Source organism: Misgurnus anguillicaudatus, chromosome 7, assembly GCF_027580225.2.
Source record: "Misgurnus anguillicaudatus chromosome 7, ASM2758022v2, whole genome shotgun sequence".
Taxonomy (NCBI): Eukaryota; Metazoa; Chordata; class Actinopteri; order Cypriniformes; family Cobitidae; genus Misgurnus; species Misgurnus anguillicaudatus.
Genome location: NC_073343.2, coordinates 11114761 through 11135001, shown reverse-complemented (window position 1 = coordinate 11135001; position 20241 = coordinate 11114761). Strand labels below are relative to the sequence as shown.

Sequence of the window (20241 nt, the reverse complement as noted above, 5' to 3'; positions counted from 1 at the left end):
ACTACAACAAATCACATACCGCCAGTGGTATGTCCAGTCATAGACAGCTTCTGTGACATGTTTTCAAGGATTCTCTGTTTATACATTTGGAAACTGCAAATATAAAAAAATGTTTATTGATTGATTATTTATATTGGTTGTGATGAATAGCTCGGGTATGTAAATGGTGCTATGTGCAAAAGATTTTAGAAGGGTTTTCGGTCCAGATCCTGCAACCCGGAAGTTATCATAAATGACCGTAATGTTTGGAAAAAAGCGGGCATGTTGGAAAAGTAAAGAGTGGAGTGCCTGGGAGATGAAGGGATGGTGAGGTTGCGTCTGATGAGACACACTGGAAATCATGAACAGCTAGCACATTCTACAAAATTGTTTAAACTGTTTAAAACAGAACCAAACAATAGACGATTTTAACAGACGCTAGCTTATATTTGCGTGCAAGTTAAATTCATCTGCAGTCACCTGGCAACAAAAACAACCACAACAACTTTTGACCTGCGGAATCATTTCAATTAACTGTGTATCAACAAACTGTTTGTAACAGGTAAGTGCATTCCTGATGTGCATTTTTTATTTTTAAAGCATTTTTTATATAAATACATCGTATTCTGGCAATGTTTGTTTGTCAAAGCTGTAAGGGTTTTACAAGATTTTAAGGCAATGTTTATACAAAACGCCCCCTGCGCTGGAAAGGCTGCGCTGGAAAGGTTGCTTCAGGCGTAAGTTCAGGTTGGGATAAGACTTACACCGCGGTCATGGTCGCTTATGACTCTCTGCTTATACAAAATTTGTCCTCAGACTGACACTAGAAACACTAGACGTCATTGCCAAACACAAATAACCAGTTTACTCATTTGTATGCATTGTTGGAGTAGAGCTATATCAAGAATGCTGGCTTGACCATTAAAGCATCATAGAATTAAAAAAAAACAACAACAACAATTAAAGGTAGCAAAATAAAGCGTTGCAGTTCGTGAAAGGGGCTATAAAGCTTAAGAATAGTTGTGTGTGAGTGTGTACTAATGTTGTATATATTGTGTATTGTAAATTGGACTAGTATTGATTAAGACCATGGTCAATTAAGAAGCATCGACACTGTCAATTAAGTAGGATCATCACAGGTAGGCATGGACTACTAGTTACCGGTTTCGAGGAATACCAAGTCAAGTTTTCAAAACCCCTAAAATTTTCTGTGATACAATTTCCAATGTATGAGCTGTGTTTACACACAATTAATTGATTATTTTATGTGGTTGAGTTATTGTTTACATTCAGTACATATTACAAAATATATTTTTTAGACAGAATATTATAATTTAAAAGCTTTATTTTTACCTGGCATACTGTACATGTTGTATGTTGCTTAAAAATAAAATGTGTTGTGTCCAGTTGAAAAGTTGTTTGTTTTACACAGACATTTGAAAATAAAATTTTAGCAATACCGCAACACCGTGAAACCGTGGTAATTATGCTTAAGGTTATCATACCGCCAAAATCTCATACCAGCCCATAACCTAATCACAGGTAGATAATACAGTACCTGATTCCACTCATATCATGTATTGTACAAATTTCCAATCATCTGGTTTAGAATGCTGTTTCTTATTCTCCTAATAATTTAAAGTGAGATCAGTTAGATCCGTTTTTATACATGATGAAAGCACTTTAACATGATTTGATGTCCAGTGGTTCACAGAGATCTTCATACTGTCTAAGCAGCTTACAGTACCTTTATATTTACCCATTTGGTAGACCCTATAATCCAATATGACTAACAGTGCATTCAATGTATGAAGTTTTATGTTTTTCCTGAGAATCAATTACTTTTTTGGGATTGTAACAGAAGTAGGAATGTGTTGCTAAGAATAGTTCTTTCATAAACACCTGGGATATGTCCCAATAAAAGCCTTTGGTCCTAATGTATGCATGTTTGAGATAGGGGGCTATACAGTAGGCCAATATGTCAGTTTAGTGCTGTGGGTCCACTGCTCTGGGTGAGATAGATGATCTTCCCCTGCATTTTACATGAGCTCATTACAGGCTCATTACAAACCTCTTTACAAAGGAGCCGAGGATAATGTTGCTTCTTCATGTTGTGTCCATACAAGAACAATACCAAAACTCTCCTTGATGTAGTGACAACCATTTTTTTACAACATACAGTGGTCGTCAGATTGCTGGATGTATTTGTCACCACTTATTTATACTAAGTAAAATTAAGTTCAGTTAAGAAAATGTATAGTCTTGACACATTTTCTTTTATTTTGTTCCTTGCTTCTCGCTGTCTCCCTCAGGCCTTTCGTTTACAATCGTGAGAAAGGTATCTGTATGATATCCTGCGCTTTCCAGCTACTTCTGTTTGCTATTGTAAATGTAGTGGTACCACTTTACAATGACGTTCTATTAGTTAACATTAGTATATGCATTAACTAACATGAACGAACAATGAACAATATAGTTTGTATTAATTCTATTAGTTAATGTCAATGCAGTTATCCAGGTTGGTTCATGGTGCATTCATTTATGTTAACAGTTACAACACTTGATTTTGTTAATGTAATAGTAAATGCCAGAATTAACATGAACTAAGATTAATAAATGCCAGAGAAGTATTTCTCGTTGTTAGCTAATACATGAACTAATTGTCAACAAATACAGCATTATTGTAAAGTTACCAGTGTAATTTTTTCCAAAAACAAAGAGTTTTTTGTTTGATGTTGAAATACATAATAGTTAAAGCGAGTAATTTTACCGTAGATATGCTGTAGTACTAATGCAATTTGGTTCAGGGTTCTCATACACCAATATAAACATGAATCTGGCTTATGTTTTCAGGGTGGTTCTTGAATGTCTGCACTGAGCTTTGGGGCTTTTAGCAAACTATTGTAAAATGTGTACATGTATCAAATGATAGCTTCTTTAAACAACTTTAACCTTTTAATCACGTAACTCTTACTCTCTTAAACACAACTAGAGTATATATTAACAAGTAAATATAGTTTTGAAATACTTTAATAGCGAAGTATCAGATTACACATGTTGAGGACTGAAATTTTAGAATAATCCAGACCTGCTTCAACAGGCCCCGATGCCAGACTTATATCTGCTGGATCTTAATCAAATCTTTATATTTTAAGTTAAAGAAAAATATCAGGCACCATATTTAGGTCTTTGCAGACAGAAAAAAATCAAAACCTTTAAGGACCCGAAAACATCTCCACTCTTGACCTCAGCAATGTCTTTCTCAAAATTGGGAGTGGGTGGGTGTATGTATGTGTTTGTAAAATTGCTTTTATCCACCGATACCAATTATTTGCACAATACATTGGTGCATCTCTAATATGTCTCGATATGTATGTATGTATGTATGTATGTATGTATGTACACTACCGGTCAAAAGTTTTGAAAGACTTTACTGTAATGTAAATCTTAAAATCTTTTAATTTAAAGGTGTATGGAGGGGTCTGAAATTGTCGTCGTAGGTGCATGTCCACTGTGAGAGACATAATCTAAAAAAAAAAAAACAGAAATCACAATGTATGATTTTTAAACTATTTATTTGTATGATACAGCTGCAAATAAGTATTTAAACACCTGAGAAAATCAATTGTTATATTTGGCACAGTAGCCTTTGTTTGCAATTACAGAGGTCAAACGTTTCCTGTAGTTTTTCGCCAGGTTTGCACTGCAGGAGGGATTTTGGCCCACTCATCCACACAGATCTTCTCTGGCCTGTCGCTGAGAAACACGGAGTTTGAGCTCCCTTCCAAGATTCTCTATTGGGTTAAGGTCTGGAGACTGACTAGGCCACGCCAGAACCTTGATATGCTTCTTACCGAGCCACTCCTTGGTTGTCCTGGCTGTGTGCTTCTGGTCATTGTCATGTTGGAAGACCCAGCCTCGACCCATCTTCAATGCTCTAACTGAAGGAGGTTATTCCCCAAAATCTCGCAATACATGGCCCCGGTCATCCTCTTCTTAAAGCTCCCGTTCTCTGTTTTTGAAACTTTGATTGTGTTTATAGTGAGCAATATAACATGTGTCCATGTTTCACGTGTAAAAAAGGCGGTATTTTTCACACAATTGACTTATCTGCGTATCGAGTTCTGATTGTGTAGTTTGTTTAATGTGTTGTGATTCGCACAGCTTAGCTTAGCAGAGCCGTTTGAGCCAAAGCTGGTGACTGACGTATTCCTGTGGGCGGAGTTTAGTCAACGAACTGTTTTACTGACGTCATTAAAGCAGGAAGTAGAGGGCTGTAGTCCAAACCGGCTGTTCGCTGTAGGCTTTGAAAGAGGAATTCTATTAAAGAAAATATATCACCTGGCAGTGAACTTTGAGCTTTATCGTTTTACAGATATTATTTATGCTATTATAGCAACATTACACACTAACTAGTGTTTAAAAAATGGGATCAGGAAGAATGTGACCTTTAATACAATGCAGTCGCCCTGTCCCATGTGCAGAAAAACACCCCCAAAGCATGTGTTCTAATGATTGCTCCAACTGTGGACCTTTTTTCACCAAGCTGCTTGGCAATTTCCCCGTAGCCCTTTCCAGCCTTGTGGAGGTGTACAATTTTGTCTCTAGTGTCTTTGGACAGCTCTTTGATTTTGACCATGTTAGTAGTTTCTTCAAGTAGATTCTTACTGATTGTATGGGGTGGACAGGTGTCTTTATGCAGCTAACGACCTCAAACAGGTGCATCTAATTTAGGATAATAAATGGGGTGGAGGTGGACATTTTAAAGGCAGACTAACAGGTTTTTGAGGGTCAGAATTCTAGCTGATAGAAAGGTGTTCAAATACCTATTGGCAGCTGTATCATACAAATAAATAGTTTAAAAATCATACATTGTGATTTCTGGATTTTATTTTTTTAGATTATGTCTCTCACAGTGGACATGCACATACGATGACAATTTCAGACCCCTCCATGATTTCTAAGTGGGATAACCATATCTGTATGGTTTAAATGACAAAAAAGCAATTCAATATGCTTAGTACTGTCTGCCACTGCCTGGCAAAAAACTCCTTACACTCTTAGAAAGGATGTGTTAATTTTTTACACATCATTGTGCGGTAAGCTTTTAACATTTTATGTGTCATTTTGTGTTAAAATATAACACATGTTGTGTTAAAAGTAACACAAAATGTGTTGTTTCAATAATAACACAGAGATGGGTGGATTCTGGGACACCGCAGTTATTGGGTTGTCACAGAATCAACACCAATGTGTTGTTTTTAACACATTCATTCTAAGAGTGTACCAGACAGTTAATATGATATTGTCTAAAAGCTGTTAGCAAAATCCATCTTAATTATGAGGTATGTGGTATCTTTTGATGGGGTTTTATAAGAACCATGATGTTCATCTTATTGGTGTGTACTTTGATACTCAGGAGCTTCTTTTGTGGCCTGCTGTTAGATTAGTGTTTTAGTTTAACCTGCAGTACTAAATGTGAACACCAGGTGTCAGTACAGTGCTAGTTTTATGTTAAAGTCTAAATGAAAATAAACAACAGAAAACGTGTTGAACATAAATCAGTAACTAGTTTAGTGTTAAAAGGGTAATTTTGAATCTACACTTAATTTTGAAATATTTTGACCCCCCCCCCAATTTTGAATTACTCCTCAGTAAACAATTGTGTTGAAGGCGCTAAATTTAATTCCACCCTCTAGAAATGTAAATATATGTAATTAAATGAGATTAATTTTGTTCTTCCTCCTAAAGAGCTTCTCAGATAGACACATTTCTGTTTGACACATTGTTTCACAAATGTACAGCTGGGCTCTTCTGGCTCGTGATCATTCTAAACACATAAGTGTTCTTTGATTTAGCTTCAAACAACAAAGCCCTTAGGAGTATTTACTTAAGAATGCTTTTTCAACTCCAGACTTCCCCATGCCTGTCAACTACACACTCTGTCAACCTCAAACTTTCCCATGCCTGGCAGACACACACACACACACACACACACACGGATCAAAGTGAAATCACACACTTCACCTGCTCATAAAGTAGCCCCACCCTCCATCTGTCAATCACCCGTCTTTCCTTTTCAGTGTCTGGTAAACATGGCACAAAATCTTTAAAAATCAGTATCATATCACTGAAATATTACATTAAGTAAAATACTTATTCATATATACATACACTACCATTCATCTTAATCTTAAGGGTCCAAATTCCTCTTTTCTATTATTTTGTCATTTAAATACAAAGTAATTTTGAAACTTTTCACATTTTTAGTTGTTAATGTTTTTTGTTATTTAAAGAGCGCGTTAGTAATATGCACCTATAAATGGGACGACAACGGGAGTTTGTTCATCACATAATGCGCAGCACTACAAAAACACTTTTAAATATGAAAGATTAAAGGATTGAAATGTAAAAGATTATTATTGAGTCTCTTGGAGATTAATGAGGACCGAATATGAGACGTTAGAAGGCGTAAAGAGCTGCTTCACCTGAAGCCTAAGTAAGTAAATGCTTTGCTTTAAACAAATGCATCTATTTTTAAATGTTTTTAAATGCTACCCTACGGATTTATTGTATATGATGACACTGTACCTGTGAATATGGTGAGATGAGAAACATTTTAAGTAATGCTTGTAAAAATCCCATGGCACTGTTCTAGTGCTGAAACGCTTCAGCCCTCCGCGCATTTGTAAATTCTTTATCTCTTGTTTGTATTTTTAGAGTTCAAACCTTTTCATGCATATTTGCAAATTATTTTATGATGAGATTACAATGATTGTGTAGGATATCAGTACATTTTTAGCAATTAAAAGCCTGCTATTTGTACTTCTAGGACTGAAAGAAAAATGCTTTTAAAGGTTTTAATCCAAAAAATTAACATTTCAATAAAAATGAAAACAACACACTTTTTTAACAATAATCTTAAACTAGGGGTCATCTTCTTCTGCTTAGTTTTCCAGTTTACAAAGTCCGTCATCTAAATAGGGATTAGACATTGTGCCAGCACAACTGGATTTTAAAGGGGATGAGAGTTAAGACTTTCATTGGTTTATTGCACGTTACGTCCAAAACACACCCATTACTCATTAGGGGAATAGGAACAACCCTTTTCAACCGTGCCCTCGGCGCACAAACCATATTTTAACCAGCTATTTTAACGACTGAGCGCACGGTCGAAAAGGGTTGTTCATATTTTCCTAATGAGTAATGGGTGCGCATTCATGTATGTGATAAGCAAACCCGCGTTGTCATCCTGTTATAGGCGTATAATTTACTGTGCTCTTTAAATAACAAAAAACATATTGCGCCATTGACTTTAGACTTTAGACCAGGTTTTTGTTGGTCAATGGTTTAGTCTATTTTAATTGCCTCAAAATAGCAACGCGCCAACAATGCGCCTGAACACACCTCGTTTTCAGACCAGAACGCCTATGGCCTCAAAATTGGGCACAAATGCATTTGCTATTTAAACAACGTGGTGCTAAACATGAAAATGTTAATTGCGGCGGGTTGAAACTAGTAAAAGACTCTTGCATCTAGCATTGCGCCGGGTCTATGATAGAGCCCTATGTGTTGTCTTTAAATAGACACAAGATGTGTTATTAACACATTCATTTTAAGAGTGTTTTACATTCTATTGCACCTTTAGACTCAAGAAAGGCTTATACTGTTAAATTAAGGTTGTAGTACTTATTAATGACCGTAGAGGGTGCTATTAGGCCCCACAAGGGTCACTTCAGTGCTGCGCTGTGTTTGGTCTTTGGCCGCTATCATTTCTGTTGTTTGCTTCAACAACGCTTTCGGAGTCCTTCTACCCATTCTCTTCACTCATCTTAAGATGTGAATCATTACTTTGGGGATTAGAGGCTGGTGTTGTTCAAGTCAGTCTTGTGTTTGATTGTCATTGTCCAGCATTCAAAACATATTGCATTAATTCAAATCCCTTAAGCTGGGCTGGCAGACCTGGCCTTCACACTCACTTGTAAGAAATGTAGAAAAAACTGAGTGAAGTGAAAGAGACAGTGAGCATCCTGGATCAGGTCCTGGGTTTTAGATGTTTAGTTTCTCTCATTTATTGTAAGGATTAGGCATGTAGTTGTTGTGTCCCAAGTTGGTGTACAGATGTTGTACGTTAGCTGTTGTGTCATCTCAACCACAACGTCCTCCTGTATGGATTGACAGGTCTTCAAAAAAGCCTGCCGATGTGCATGCGGGTGTGTCTCTGTGTAGATAGGTGTGAGCTTCAGTCCAGTGTCATTTGTCTGACATAAAAAGCTACAAATATAAAGTACAAATAATTTAGACATGTCTAGTTAATGTTTTACATATATTTCTCTGTCATTCCTACATTACTTCAGTGCTTGTATAAATAAAGTCTTGCCAGTTAGCTGTTCACAGCATGGTACTCATTTGCAAATGTTTAGAAATGCTTAGATAAATTTGTGTTTGTGTGTTTATACTGGTGCTTAATCTTTTTGTGTTTGTAGTGCAGGGCTGTATGGATGAGTTTAAATGTTGTGTTTACTTTTGTGGAAAGCCTGAAATCAGGAGACTTGATGCTTCAATCTTAAATGTGAGGTGCATATGTTTTACTAGCACAAATTTACTTAAAGCCCCAAAAGGCAACAGGTTCAAGGTTTGTGTTAAAATCAAGAAATGAAGCAACCATTATACAGTCATAGTCAGACAAAATGTCAACACTTTGTATGGCATCGTAAAATCAAACACAATCCAAATCTGCAGCAAAGGGACTCTTCGAAAACAAGTAAAAATTATACATTTAGTGAGGATTGTATGAGCATTTTAGGCGAAAAAGCAACAGATAATTTAAGGCAGAGGCTTAATACATTCACTTAGCTCAGTCTGAAATTTGAGAACTTTTGGAACTATTTTAATACTTTAACTGCTGCTGAATATCTGAGCTCTGGTCCCAGCCCCACAGGCCCTATGCTTGGGAAAGATGATATAGGATCTGACAAGATGTGACTTGACACAGCAATGCACTTCCCTGTTATTGTGTCCACTGACCTGGGGCCAGCTGCCTGCATTTGAGGATTTTCCCCATAAAAAGTGAAAGAGTGATACATGTGTATGTATTGACTACCACCAATCAAACCCAACATGCATTTGATGAGAGAAGGATAGAATAACAGGGAACGTGTGTGCTGGATTTAACAAAGTGGGCATCCCGCTAGAATCAAAGCCATTGTGTTTATAGAGGGGTGCTTGGGTGGGTGTGTTTTGTGCATGCATGGCTGATTACTCTGGCTGGTTGTCAGATGGAACTTCTCCAGGTGTTGGAGAATTTAGCATTCCCGGTCCAATGCAGCATTCCTGGTCCTCCGGATCCCTCCCTTCATGCATGCTCTCTCCGTTTCTCCTCACCTTCTCACAAACTTGCATGATGACGCTCGAATACATAGGTCAAAGGTCACACAAAAAAGCCAGACCTTTATTTTAAATTGAAAATAACTTTTGTCCCGTCTCTGTCAGCGGTGACGGCTTTAGGGGTCAAAGAGCAGGATTTTAATCCAGACCACCAACAGCACCTGGAGAAAAAAGATAACGCTTCGTTACAAATAACCCTTCAATTGTCGATGTAGTGTTTAACAAAATGTAACATCAGCAATATATGTATAATATACGTTTCAATGCATGGTCCTGCTACTAGGTATATGTAATATGTTATTTTTTACTGGTCTTGATTTAAGTGCTCTCATTATTAGGACATTAAGTTAAATTGTGATTACTTCCGGTATCATTGTGCGTCTTGTGAGATGAGATTATTAGAGCTTTTATGCAGGGATTTTAAGAGAGTTAAACTTTATTAGCAAAACTAGCCTTAAAATGGTATGTTTGAATTACATAAACTAAATCGTTAAATGATCAAACTATTGAACTGAATTGATTTATTTGTGTCATCGCTTAGACTTTCCTTTGATGGAATCTTATTTATTTTTTATGATTTAAACATTAGAAATGTAAAGAAATTTTTTTGTTAACTGTATCGAAAATTTTTTTCTTTGGAGTTGTGATTTGTCTTCTGTGTGGTCTGTTCAACTAACTTTGAAAGGTTTAAATGAGGTCGATCACTCTGGATGTCAACCTAAATAAAAAAGGCAAGGGAAGGTGAGCAGGGAAGAGCTAGCATGTGCTATGTAGCACCCGCCATGTCAGTGTTTGCCTTTGCGGACTGACAGGTTGTCATTTTTTGTGACAGCATCCCGCAGACGATCCGTAATGAGGCTGCTGTGAAGTCCTGAACATTCTCTTGACCTTTCAGCACCTCGCGACGTCCCAAGGTCTTCTCCTTCCTCGCATCCTTGTCAAAGGGCCGGACCGCAAAACGTCAGGGGATGAATGCTGGCAGAGACATTAAAGAAAATAAATCCGACAACAAAAACAAAGACACGGACATTGTGACACCTGTCTCACTCACACCTGTCTTACCAACAACCACACTGGGCACTGCTGGACAGGTTCTAGTCCTTCAGTCACATCAACAAAGGCCAAAACCACAAGGTGCCTAAATGACGTTGATATTTACTCACCTCTGGTCACCAGAATTTATTTATCAGACAAACTCTGTGTTTGAAAGTCACAGAAAAAGTCCACATATATGCAGGTGGGCAAAAAAGATTGCCAGCTTTTTTATAAATGACAAGAGAAGACATTCCTGGGGTCTTAGAGGTGTGACCCAGACTCACGCCCCCACTGTTTGGTTTTCTGCTCAAAGTCTCTGGGTAAATATCTGCTTAAAAGGCATTGCTCCTTTTTCTCTCTGTTCTTTTCTTGTCCCTTTTTCTCCTGATCATTTTGCTCTAATGACGTTTACAGATGTACTTAGAAGCCCTCATGAGTGTTTTAGTCTCAGGTTATTACCGCCCATGTTTACGGCTATGCTAACAAGAATTGAATTACGCCCAGGGCGGCGGGATGGAACGATTCAAATCAAAGCTTACTCAGAAGACCTTCCGCTCAAAGCTGCCTTTAATTGATGTAGTGAAATGTTTGCCTTTGGACCCACCCTGTTTTAAATTCCCATGCATCATAAAGCCTCATAAACACATTTAATTTTTTTCATTTAAATATGTTATTTCGTCTGCAAAAATGTCTAGTAGGCCATATATTTAATGGGTGTTGTAATTATATTATATATATATATATATATATATATATATATATATATATATATATATATATATATATATATATATATATATATATATATATATATATATATATATATATATATATATATATATAAATGTCTGGTAGGTCTGTCACTAATTTAGCTACTATGTGTTTATAGTTTTAGCTAGTAATAAGACTGCTGAGAGCTTTGGGATAGTGTTAGAGAGGAATGAAGTGGAAGAATGACCATGCAGCATAGAGTTGATAAGATGACTGTTGGCTATGCACATGCTTGGTCAGCTCCATATAAGGGCCTAGAACCAGAAACCATCTCATCAAACCTGCTTACACGCTCTCTTCTTCCTCCCAACCCACCTCTTCTCAAAGAGAGCCTAGTAAATCGTCAGCTTAGCTAATGCCATATACACTCACCTAGAGGATTATTAGGAACACCATACTAATACTGTGTTTGACCCCCTTTCGCCTGCAGAACTGCCTTAATTCTACATGGCATTGATTCAACAATTCTTTAGAAATGTTAGCCCATATTGATAGGATAACATCTTACAGTTGATGGAGATTTGTGGGATGCACATCCAGGGTACAAAGCTCCCGTTCCACCACATCCCAAAGATGCTCTATTGGGTTGAGATCTGGTGACTGTGGGGGCCATTTTAGTACAGTGAACTCATTGTCATGTTCAAGAAACCAATTTGAAATGATTCGTGCTTTGTGACATGGTGCATTATCCTGCTGGAAGTAGCCATCATAGGATGAGTACATGGTGGTCATAAAGGGATGGAAATGGTCAGAAACAATGCTCGGGTAGGCCGTGGCATTTAAACGATGCCCAATTGGCACTCAGGGGCCTAAAGTGTGCCAAGAAAACATGGTGCCAGGGGGGCCCCAGTTTTATGGCATTTTTTAAAATACATTCATTTATCATGAATTCTGTGTAATTAAACCTAATAAAAATAAGGCTACTTACCAACAGCACTACTTTGTAGGGCTGCAGCTATCGATTCTTTTTGTAATCGATTAATCTAGCACTGAATCGAACGATTAATCGAGTAATCTGATAAAAATTTTGTGAGTGTTTTTAAATAACCAAAACAAATAATGCATAATGAAAATGATGTGGCTGTAAAATGTTCAAGCATTTGGCTTTTATTTCAAAAAAAAAAAAAAAAAACAGAGATATTTGGCTCCAAAAAATAAGCCTATTTATTTAAATTTTTACCCATTTAGTGTTTATAAGTGCCAGTACCAACAATTAAGCACTTTAATTTATTAATACGCACAACAGGTTTCATGCTGTAATCTAGCCCTGACATCAAAGTAAATATCTGGTTTATGTACATTTCTACACCTGCAGCATTTACCATTAGGCTACAAATAATATATCATTTCTGTGTTTGTTTGTATGTGTGTGTGCACGCGTTCTGTGCGTGAGGAAGTGTGACACCCCAGTCAGACGTTCAGTTGCTTCATTGCATTTTGGTACGGCAGAAATAAATACATTCCTTTTCAATAGAACGCTGCATTTGGTTTGCATCACTTGCATTGTGGTACATTTTAGGTTAAGAATCCGTTCGAAAAATCACAACATCACGTCCTGCTGTATACAGTGAATGTATGCAGCTGAAATTATTGTTGCGTGGCTACATAAAAGTTTAAGCATATGTGATACATTGCGCGATCGGTCTGACTCGCGTGAGAGAGAATAACTTCCTTATGCTAAACTCCAATAAGACAGAGATTATTATTATTGAACAAAATATGTCAGATTACAAGTTGCCCATATATGATTGCACTGTGGAGCCGTTTTTTTGGTACACACACCTGTAAAGTGCATGCGTGTGTGTGAAGGGGTTCTTTTTTAAGCTATACTCTCCTGCAATTGAACGTGAATACGAAAACATCAAAGCTAAACATCATATCTAGTCAAACCGCATAACGACATTGCTACAAATACAGTATGGGATTAAAATCAGCGGAAGCTACGTTACCTTGTTTCATAGACGCTTGGTGAAACAGCAGTGGATGTTTTCGGTTCAGATGCTGAATGTAATGATAATGTAATGATCCCAAACTTTAGACGTTCTCTCTCTGGCGTTTATGGACATATTCGCTCTCCGCCATCGCGCCAACTAAATTCAAAATGTACCACGCGCTATGATGTGCTTCCTTAACATTGAACAACGGCCCGTGTGAATCAGATCTCAATGTAGTGCACGTCATAGGAATTTAACGAGGCTTCGAAGCAGAATTTTTGCCTCGAGGAATTTTTGAATCGAATTAATCGAGTAACTCGATGAATCGTTTCAGCCCTACTACTTTGTATAACTTAAAATGTTTTGTTTAATTAAAAAAATTATTTTAGAACAGTTTTTGTCATAAATTTTCTTTGGGGGGGCCACGAAGGAATGCACCGTACACAAGGGGGGCCTCATTCGGAAAAGTTTGAGAACCACTGCCCTACACCATTACACCACCACCAGCAGCCTGCACAGTGATAACAAGGTGTGATGGATCCATGTTCTCATTCTGTTTACGCCAAATTCTGACTCTACCATCTGAACAGAACTCGAGACTCATCAGACCAGGGAACATTTTTCCAGTCTTCAACTGTCCAATTTTGGTAGGCTCGTGCAAATTGTAGCCTCTTTTTCCTATTTGTAGTGGAGATGAGTGGTACCCGGTGGGGTCTTCTGCTGTTGTAGCCCATCCGCCTCAAGGTTGTGTGTGTTGTGGCTTCACAAATGCTTTGCTGCATACCTCGGTTGTAACGAGTGATTATTTCAGGCAAAGTTGCTCTTCTATCAGCTTGAATAAGTCGGCCCATTCTCTTCTGACCTCTACCATCAACAAGGCATTTTCGCCCACAGGACTGCTGCATACTGGATGTTTTTGTACTTTTCACACCATTCTTTGTAAACCCTAGAAATGGTTGTGCATGAAAATCTCAGTAACTGAGCAGATTGTGAAGTACTCAGACTGGCCCGTCTGGCACCAACAACCATGCCATGCTCAAAATTGCTTAAATTACTTTTTTTCCCTATTCTGACATTCAGTTTGGAGTTCAGGAGATTGTCTTGACCAGGACCACACCCCTAAATGCATTGAAGCAACGGCCATGTGATTGGTTGTCATTAATGCAATTATCTAATCAAATTTAACAGGTGTTCCTAATAATCCTTTAGGTGAGTGTACATTTGTTTGTAAATCCTGGCAGTCCACATATGAGTTTGTACCAATGTTTTCCATCTTAAACTGCTTTTCTCCATTTGCACTCTTCAACTGTTGAACCCTTGATGACCTCGTTCTTTTTCCTTCTGACAGCAATCAGAGTGGATTCTTCCTTTTCAACCTTTCTGATCTTCTCATTTTTCCCACATGTTCATTCCTTTCTATAGTTGACAGACAGACTGCCCACCGTCTCCTCCCTCTGGTCACGTCACTCATGCCGACCAACTTCATTTACACTCTTGATTGACAGCTCTTACACACACACTCGCTCTCTCTTTCACCCAGACATACTGTAGATGTGTTCTCACATGAATAGTATTAGCTTTACCTCTTTTTGTGCTGCTTGTCTGTCACTCGCTATTATTTCCCCGCTGAATGTGAACAGAAGCCCCTCTAAGAGACACTCAGACATACACATTCAGTGTGTGTGTGTGTGTGTGTGTGTGTGTGTGTGTGTGTGTGTGTGTGTGTGTGTGTGTGTATGTGTATGCTTTAGTGTATGTGTGCAATGGCGCCACTCTGTCCTTGTGTATTTTCAATGCCACTGTCATGTTACTTGGAGTAGAGGCATATTGTCTGTCCACACTTGACTCTTCTCTCTCTATGTAAGGACCTAAGAAAGAGATTAATGGGCTGATGTGATACGGTATTAATTGTATGAAGCTTCTTAGAACTTTGGATTTTCCACTGCTAAAAGGTGACAAACATGAATAATATTACTGATATACAGACCAGTGGACTGTTCCCAGAGATCTATTGTCCTGCAGAGTTCCACTCCAACCCTAGTCAAACACACCTGAACCTGGCAATAAAGCATTTCAAGGCACCTAAAAAAAAATTGAGGCAGGTGTGTTGAAGCAGGGTTGGAACTAAGGTATGTAGGGAGGTAGATCTTGAGGAACAGTTGTTTCGGTCTTTTTTGGTGGTTCTTCTAGTTTTTACCATGTAAAACCGGCAGCTACCCATCAGAATCTTTTTTAGTTCCCTGTCATCCTGTCTTTTTCAATGGCTTTCTTTCTTTCGTCCTCCTCTTTGTGTTTACTGGACTTTATCACTTTTATAGAGATCACCTCCTCTCCCTCTCTTCACATCACCTTTTTCTCCCCTGTCTTATCATCCTCCCCGCAGCACTCCTGGGCATCCTCTGGTATCCCATAATGCCCTTCTGTAATCTGTGACACCATTTTGTCAGCACATCTGCTTGCATGTTTGACTTCTGTGTTCCTCTTTTCGCTTTTCCCTCTCCCAAAGTGTTTTTCATTGTTTTGTTTCTTTTTAATGGTAATGCTGATGGCCACGCTGTGCCCTCGAGGACCCAGATAAGAGCTGCTGCCCTTTCTTTTTTCTTTTGGTTGCACTGTTTTATATTTTCACTTCAGTAGCTTCAGTTGAGATATGGAGAGGAGAGAGAGAAAAAGGGCACATGAAGAACAACAGCGGTACTGTTGAAATGCAGTCCACACACCTGTACCTAGCCATCCCCATGGGTGCACACCATGGACTTCTATTGTATTAATATAAAGTTAATTATAAATTATTGCAGGCTTGCTTCTATCAAAACTCTGAATTTTTTAGAAACTTGCTTGATGAATTCTTGTTATGTTTAAAGATGTCCCCAGATTGTGCTTCTAAGTACAGTTTTGTTCCTTATTAAACCCCAGAATACACACACACACACACACACACACACACACACACACACACACACGCAGTACAGTATTTACAATTATCCTAAATGTTTGTACTCCCTAGACCCAGTATCTCCAACCCTGGTCCTGTCTGTACACACCTGTCTGTAATTATAAAGCAACCCTGAACACCTTAATTAGCTGCTTCAGCTGTATCGATTGGGGTTGAAGCTAAAATCTGCAGGACAGTAGCTCACCAGGAGCAGGTTTGGGGACCCCTGCACTAGACATCAGCAGGTTTTTTCGTGTTCCAATGTGTTTAAGCACAGAAAACACATACTCAAAGTATGAAAAGTACTGTTTTTCTGATGTGCGATATTTTTTTTAAACGGACACTCATATACTCATTTCCCAGCTCCCCTAGAGTTAAACATTTGATTTTTACCGTTTTGGAATCCATTCAGCTGATCTCCGGGTCTGGCACTACCACTTTTTAGCATAGCTTAACACAATCCATTGAATCAAGGAACTATACTCTCATTCTGGCGTAATAATCAAGGACTTTGCTGCCGTAACATGGCTGCAGGAGGCGCAATGATATCACGCAGTGCCCGAAAATAGTCCCCTGCCGTTGAAATTTACTAAGGGGACTATTTTCGGCTGCTGCGTAATATCATTGCACCTCCTGCAGCCATGTTATGGCAGCAAAGTCCTTGATTATTTCGCCAGAATGAGAGTTTAGTTCCTAGCCATATCTGCATAGAAAATCACAGCTTTTAATTTTCTGTCAGTCTTAGTACATGATGTAACTACAGAAGAGTCAAGTTTAAAATAGGAAAAATATCGAAACTCTTTGGTTGTTTTTTGGCGCGGTGCTAGTGGTCTAGTCAGATTGAATGGATTATGCTAAGCTATGCTAAAGGGGGTTGCACACCGGACGCGCAGCTAAGCGCCACGTCACGTCTAGGACAACTCAGAGGTATCGTAAACCGGAAGTGCGCATTAATAGCGCAAGCTTAGTCAGGCAGCATCTACTTCTAAATGCAAAATATACGTTAGCAGCCAATGTTAGTCATTAATGATTTGGACAAATATGATGTAAATTAATGTTAAACTATGTGAGTGGCGCTCTGTGGCGTGACAGGGAATTAAGGAACTTCCTGAGTAATAGCTGGGCGTTTCAGTCAGGCCCCACCTGTTGGCGCTGATGTGTGTACACTCATAGAAAACAATGTGTCCGATTTTATTAGAACGGCGCCGCGCTGTGTGGTGCTGAGCTGCGCGTCCGGTGTGCGACCCCCTTAAAAGTGGTACTGCCGGACCTGGAGATCGGCTGGATGGATTCCGGAGAGGTACAGATCAGATGTTTAACTCTAGGGGAGCTGGAAAATGAGCATATTTTCAAAAAATACCACTCCACCTAATAGGGTGTACCAAAATCTCAGCATAAACAGTGTTATGTGCGTTTAAAAGTGGGAGGTCAAGGGTTAATATTAAATTAAAATGCCTGTTTGAGGGGTGTGTAGGCCTGTAGTTCCTCACCTGTGGCATTTTTCCACAGCCTATAATTTTAGCTGTCAGTCCAAGTTAGACAGGACAATTTTACCTGCGTTTCTGACTAAAGACAGAGAGAGAAAGTCAAGAGAGGACATGCCTGCTTTTTACTCACTCATCTCCCAAAATCAGCAGGTGCATCTCCCTTCACTCTCCATTATGACCCTTGAAAAGGGTAGAAGGTCACGAGAGGTGAATCACTTGCCGATGATTTGCTTTTCCTCTTTCTGCCACAGTCAGCTGAACTCTTCCGCAGTTATCTTCACTGTGCCTGCTCCATGTGAATTTACCGGCCTGACCTTTTTAATTTACTCTGACATTTTTATTATTCAATTTGCCCTGTGTTCTCCTACGATGGTAAGGTGCTGTCACTTTAATAAAAGTGAAATGAAATAGAAAAGAATCTAGAGTTGCTTGATTACATCCAATAAATTGAGAGATGGATCATAATTGACTATGAAGGGCACAACTAAAGGTAGAGTTAAAACGAGAGTGCCGTAAATGAGTAATGATAAATTTAATCTGCCCCTGATTAAATAAGTAAAAAAGTGGAACTCTTTGGGGTCGACCACTGGGCAAACAGAGAGATTGCTTGATGGACTTATTCTTTGCAGGTTGAATATTAATGTATTTGTGTGTGTGTGTGTGTGCAAGAGGGAGAGGAAGAGATAGAGAGAGCACAGATAAGACTTTGATAAAGATTCCTTTTCCCAGGGTTTTAATTATGTTTCCTTTTAAATCTCAGCAAGACCGGAGGGCCAAATGCTCCCTGACCTTGTTGTAAAACATTCTCACTACTCTTTGACTTGCTCACCTGTCTTGACAAATCTAATTTGTTAAAGTATAATTTAGAGACTTCTTTCCTAACAGGTACTTTTTATAGAAATAATTAGTGTGCACAATTGCACAGTACACACACATTTCTTTTGTGTCTTATTTGTGATTGTGTTTTACTCTACTAGCTGCATGTTTAATGCAACAAAAACAATTTATAGATTCTTAAAGAAATTATCTAATAATACCTCATTTTACCTTATTTTGTATATACATTTTTGGTATGGTGGTTAAAAGTATCTTTACAACCTAATAAAAATGTTGTCTATGTTTATACATTTATGTCTTCTGTGGGAGGCAAATGTTTGTCCAGTTAGTGCATTCGATCCATTTGCATATACCTCTGTGAACCCTTCTCGCACAGACCAAAATTACCTAATAATTTATTGACCCTTAGTTTAATTTGAATGCCACCGTGCAGCCTGTTCACGCAGACACCATACGTCATAGGTCATCGGCACGTTCATGTGCGCTCACCTCCCGTCTGTAAACTTAGGGAGAATGGCAAACTTTCCTGCTGAGTTGACAACCTGCACAGGAGCCACAAAACGAAAGGCATCTTTTAAAACAACAACAGCAAAAACTGCCTAGATTAGCAAAGAGCGAAAACTCTGTAACTTTACTGCTTTACCACGAGAAGCAAACAGCTGCAGCTGTCTCCAACCCAATACCTGTTCTTGTTTTAAGACAAATTTGATGAACGTTTTTGAAGATGTACACCAAGAATTGTTTTTTTTAGATATGTTTCTAAAAAACGCTTATGTTCCTTATGTAACTAAGGCCTAACCCTGGCTAAATCTAAACCCTGACTGGGAAATTGGCCCAATTTTTTTTTATTTGGCTTGTTATTAATTTTTATCTTGTTGATACAAAGCTCTCTCTCTCTCTCTCTCTCTCTCTCTTTCTCTCTCACACACACGCAGCAGAGGCCTGTCACTGACAGATGACATGCAGATGACTACTTTTTTTTACAAGTTCTTGTTTAAGGTAGCTTTTTTCTGTGGAATGAGCATGAGGAAAGAACGTGATTTGAAAGCCATGTGTTTCTTCCTATCTGTCCTTCTTCACACACTCCACTACATACACACATCACACAATTGCTAAGAACTCTCTCACACAGCCATTTAAACCCTCCATCACAATTTTAAAAAAGGCCATTTCAAAAGCACTGCACACTAAACTGTAACATAGAGGGTTCTGTTTGTCCCAACGGCTGATCTCTCTTTTGTTACTGTACTTGCCACAACAGTAAATGAAGCTTTTTAATTCAATCACATACACACTGCACAATAAAAGTCCATTAACGCATGCAAATGTGTGGCCACTTCAGCAACTCGCCTCGTGATTCCGTGGCATGTGCAGCACGGCACTATGGGAGCTGCCCGTTGACACTTTGAACTAGCGCGCGGGGAGCAGCATCTCCAGAGCGTGCCAGGAACGAGTGTTTCCATAAACTGTTTCACCAATTTCCCATTGAGCTCATTCACGTCTTCGTTTGGATAGAACAATTAGAGCAGTGTTTTTTTTATTTAATCAATTTTCTTAATACTTCATGTGAGGTGCTTCTCTGCTCACAGAAGGGCTGTGTCTCAGTTTTCCGGCAAAAAAACCCTGGAAATGCAAGTTTGTCTCATTTACGAGCTTATCGTTGCCATTTTTGAAGCAGGGTCATCAAAAATAAGGCTTGTGCTTGACTGTCCATCTCAGACTGTGAATTGAAGCTTCTTCACTGTATGAAGAAATTGGGTTTCTGTTAGGGAGCGAGGGAAAGAGCTGACTCTAAAAAACTGGTGACAAGATGAATGAATCTTCTTATGTCAGTAAACTTGTTAAGAGGCTGTGCTGTGGGCAGCGTTTTCCCAAC

At 38.6% G+C, this 20241-nt stretch overlaps 1 protein-coding gene across 3 annotated transcripts in view; it reads left to right on the top strand.

The window, feature by feature from the left end:
* The first annotated feature begins 47 nt into the window (after positions 1-47).
* Positions 48-20241, top strand: part of wdpcp (WD repeat containing planar cell polarity effector) — a 71250-nt gene continuing 51056 nt past the window's right edge. For 2 of the 3 annotated variants that reach the window (XM_055172485.2, XM_055172484.2), the window contains exon 1: positions 48-541. The gene's annotated coding sequence lies outside the window, so the exon portion shown is untranslated. The remainder of the gene's footprint in view (positions 542-20241) is intronic. The other variant, XM_055172483.2, reaches the window with a different exon arrangement.